This window comes from Petaurus breviceps, unplaced genomic scaffold (assembly GCF_028583685.1).
Source record: "Petaurus breviceps papuanus isolate PSGF00001 unplaced genomic scaffold, PetGlider_PUasm1.0 38, whole genome shotgun sequence".
NCBI classification, from domain to species: Eukaryota; Metazoa; Chordata; class Mammalia; order Diprotodontia; family Petauridae; genus Petaurus; species Petaurus breviceps.
This window is the reverse complement of record NW_027186304.1, coordinates 32,676,123-32,680,985: the sequence shown is the minus strand read 5'-3', so window position 1 is coordinate 32,680,985 and position 4,863 is coordinate 32,676,123. Positions and strand designations below refer to the sequence as shown.

The 4,863-nt window shown below is 36.4% G+C and overlaps 1 pseudogene; it reads right to left on the bottom strand.

The window, feature by feature from the left end:
- Positions 1-211: 211 nt before the first annotated feature.
- LOC138169946 (activated RNA polymerase II transcriptional coactivator p15 pseudogene) lies at positions 212-2,227 on the bottom strand (annotated as a pseudogene).
- Positions 2,228-4,863: the final 2,636 nt, after the last annotated feature.

Here is a 4,863-nt window from a genome sequence, read left to right as displayed (position 1 = left end):
CAGGTGATGGATGCAAAGTATTCTTTTTAATAAAGATCAGACAATTAGCTTCATTCAGAATACATTTTAATGCACACACAAACACACAAAAGGATTCATCTTAAAAATTGTTTTGCAATCCAAAATGTACAAATAGTTTAGAAAACAAAAGCCAATGTAAAAAGACTGATTAAAACAACTAAAACAGTACAGGTTTCATATGGCTCTGATTTTACTCTATTGCATCATCAGTATCAGAAATCTGTTCCTTCAGCAGCCTCCATTGTTCTGAATTTAAAGAAATACATTTTCTACCAAGTTTCATTTCACCTTCCCATTCCATCCAGTATTCTCTAATAGTTATTAGGACTTTTCCTTAAAAGTCCCAAATACTGACATATCTCATTTTTCCAATCTGGAACATATGATCATCTTGGCTGCTGCTTTGCTTGGATGAATCTGGTGTTTTACAACTTCCTCCTGTCTTTTGTTTCTTTATGAGTTATTCTGGAAGAGCTTGCTTTTTACTCTTTGCCTTTTTGTCACTTTCACTTTCAGAATCAGTTGCAGAAGAGCTTGAAGAAACAAGTTCCTTTGATTTGGGCTTCACTCCATTCCTGCAATGGCAAACTGTGCATTGACTTTTTTCAAGATTTTTTGTGTCACTCTCATTTTTTCCCCAATTTTTCCTTTACCTCCATTATTTGATTTTTAACATCCTTTTTGAGCTCTTCCAGGAATGCTTTTGGTGCCTGAAATTTCTTTGAGGGTTTGTCTGTAGAGGTTTTAACATTGTTGTTTTCTGAGTTTGTTTTTTGATCTTCTCATCACCATACTAACTTCCTATGATCAGGTTCTTTTGTTGTTGTTGTTGCTGTTTGCTCATTTTGGATCCTATTTCTTGACTTCTAACTCTATGTTAAAATGGGGCTCTGCTCCAGGGTTGGAAGAGGTAATGTCCCAAGCTTCAGGTCTTTCTTGCTGCTGCTATTTATGCTGCTAATTATGGGATTTTGTAAGTTTTCACTGCTTCCAAGGTGGTCTAAGGAGGGTTATGGTCACTACTCTTCTGGCCTGTGCTCTTTGAGTGATCACACATTCTTTTCCATACTGGAACGATGACGAGGTCCCTGATCTGCTGTGGCCACAAGCTCTGGTGTGCTAGTGCTCCTTTTCCCTCTGGGAATTCAATCCAAAACTACAACTGGGATCCATGTATGAGCAACGCAACAGAGTTCTGGACCTAGAGCCAGTAAAGCGACCCTTGTAGTCTTTTTCTGACCAGTTGTCTCACCCCTTACTATCTATGGACTGAAAACTCTCAAAACTACTGCCACTGCTGATTCAGTTGTCTCCAAAGCATGTTGCTGATTTTCTGGGCTCTGGCCTGTGCTGTGATGTCATTTGGTTGCAATAGACCTTTTCTGGTGACCTTCTAAGTTGTTTCAGGCTAGAAAATTATGTCATCCTGTTCTTTTGTGGGTCCTGACACTCCATAATTAATTTTGAGGTATTATTTAACATTATTTGTTGTAGAACTGAGGAGAGCTCAGGTGAGTCTCTGGCTTTCCTCTGCCATCTTGGATCCATCTCTGAATTCCCTAATATTTTGTAGTGACAGTTTTGTAAAAGCTTGTGGTATTAAGAAATTAAACTTTCTAGGTTTTCCAAAATGCAGTCAGAATTATAAAACCCTAACGCTCTTTTTAGAACTGAGGTTCTCAAACTTATTTGGCCTACTATCCCCATTAAAAAAAATTACTCAATGCCCCCCTGGAAATCTACTTTCTTTAACAGGTTTTTTTTTAATTGATATCATTTCAAAAAATATACTTTTTAAAAAATTATGCATCTTAAATTTGATAATTTATTGTAAATTTGTATTTTGTTCTATATTGAAATTTTGATGATACAATACTGTGGCATGTAACTGTATATAGCATCATATTGTAAACAAGTCATCACATACACATATTGCTGATGATTCATGCTAGACTTCCTGACAATGCATGGCATGCTTGCCTGCCACACTTTCTTGTTAAGAATTGTTGGTGGACTTAACCACTGATCAGTTATAACTTATACTGTGTGTGTATATTTTGAAAATAATGTAATCACTACGACTATAACTCTGTTACACAAAACATGAAACATGTATGAATGGTTTTTCAAAATTTTCTTCTCTTCTCTTTTTTCCTTACGCTTCCACGGTTCCCTTATTTTTATTCAATGCCTTCCAGCTACACATGAGGCTAATACTGTCCCCCTGGACAGTTCCAGTGCCCCCTTATGGGGCAGTATCAACCATTTTGGGAACTATCAGTGCTAAAAGGTGCAGTAGTAGTAGTAGTAGCAGTAGTAGTGGTAGTGGAAGTGATAGTGGTAGTAGTTAGTGGTGGCAGTGGTGGTGGTGGTGTTAAAATAGGAAAGTTTGGTGAAGATACTGGTGAGATTAATTTTTATTTGATTGTGTTGATTTCAAAACTCTTATAGGACAGTCATAAATTTAAAATTTCTGTTATATTTCTAATTATCTAGTCCACACCCCCATCATTTTATGGATTAGGTCCACAAAGGTTAAGTGTATCACATAAGGTAACATAAATAGTATGTTGTGAAGCCAGGATTTGAACCTAGGTCCTCAGAAATCCAATGTGTTTTTTACTACAGTGTGTTACTACCCAGAATGATTTGCCCAGATTTATTAATTGCCAGATTTGTATAGTAATTCATACAGACACATCCCCATAGAGGAAAAAAGAAGTATGGTTCCTAACAACCACCATATTTTTTAAAATGTCATCAAAAAAATTGAACCCTTGACCTTTTCTGTAGTCATTCCATTTTTCAAATACTTTGATGAACGTAAGTTCACCTTCACTTGCTCTGTTACTGAAATTTCTGTCATTTATCACAGCCTTTCCCTTCATTCACATTATTGTTAAAACCAACATGTTACAAAACAATTGAGGAGAGAAATGGAATATTTTCAGTTAAGCTAAAATCAAAGATTCTTAACTTCCCCTAATTGTCAACTTGTGCCTCCTGGTAAGGATTTAGGATTTAAAATTCTTTAAATCTAATATTTGTGGCGTTTTTGTAACTGACCAATTTGTGTCTTGGGTAAAATACCTGCATTTCCCTGTCCGTGCTTTACAGATAATTCTGAAAGGACTGGGATTTTGTATAGGCATAAATAAGCTAGAGTGATGCCTCACTCCTCTGAGAAGTGAGCTATAATTTTTTTCTTCAACTCTAAACAGAAAGAACAATAGTCCCAAGGTACCATTTGCCCCCTGGTCATTACAGAGAAGTGAAACCTGGAGGCCTAGATAGTGAAATATCATAACAATCAAGGGACCCAGCAGAGAAGTTTCCTTTTTTGAAATATGACTGCAGCTGTGGTTGTATGAGACAAAGCTAGGAATTCTGGGCTACATGCCTGTTATCCTACAATTGGCTAGCTATGCATAAAAGAAAGCACAGTTCATCTCACATACCATGGAGACAGACCAAAGGAATTGGCAATAAATTTGGCTTTTCCATGGTTTGTGTTGCCTTTAAAAAAATTAATTCCAAAGTGCCTGAATAGTCATATTTTAATTCTTAAGAGTTTTCCTTGGTATTTGTAATATTTATGTCAAAATTCACATACACTGATCCACAATTAGCAAGACATGTGCTTTGAGTTGTGTTCTCATTCCAACTGGTGATGTCAAACATCTCATTATTTGCCTCAAAACCTGTACCAATGAAATTATCTCATTCCATTCATTTTATTTCTAGAAGCTCCATTAATTTTGCTTCAAGCATCATGATACAAAATTTTAGCATTTTGTGGGTCCTTACAGAATTGAATGAAAGTAATGTGTGTGCACTGGTCAACCCATACTTGCAAATCCCTTTGTGCTTTGGAGTACTTTGGAGTACTCAAGTACTTTGGAGACAACAGGTCATAGATGAGGAAGCTAACTGGCTTATGTGTCAATTGAACCCATGATCTTGGCATTATTAGCAATAGACTCTATCCTGCCAAGCTGGCCAGCTACAGATCTTGAAGATCATTGTATCCATAATGCACAATTTCTTTGACTGATAACAAAGGGAATCAGAAATATTATTATTGACAAGAATCCTCAATTTATAGGGGTTTTGTCTGGGAGTTAAGAACTCTAAGCCAGTGAGGTACTGGCCATCCTAGAAGATGAAAGAAGTACTTGTTGAGGGATCCACAAACATGGAGATGCATTAAAAATATGGACTTTTAGGTCTCTAAATTTATCTTTATTCTCCTATATCATTTCTCTTGGTGATTTTTATCAGTTCCGGTGGACTCAATTATCATGCTTATTCAGATGTTTCCAAAATATATCCAGCCCTAATCCTTCTCTTGAGATCAAGTCTCACATCACCAATTGTTTGTTGCACACATTTACATGGATTTTCTTTGGGCATTTCAAAGTGAACATGTTCAAAACAGAGCTTATTATCTTCCCCTGGAATGTTGCTTCCTCACAAAAATAAATAAAATCTGTCCCTCCTCCAAACTTTTCTATTTCTATTGAAAGAACCATCACCCTTCCAGGAACTCAAGTCCACAAACATGAAGTCACAGATTTTGCTATGAATTTACCCCCACATAATGTCAGGTGTCCAGTCTTGTCAATTTTTCCTTCATGAAACACCTCTCACATTCATGCCCAACCGTAATTCAGGCTCTCATTAACCCTTGCCATACCTGCGCAGTAGTCTCCCAAACCTTCTCTTTACTTTCAGTCTCTTTTCTCTTTAATCTATTCTCTTCAAAGAAGCTAAAATAATTTTATATTCTAATCTAATAATCCTTAATCTGTGACCACAACAGATAGACTGCAGAATGTCTAT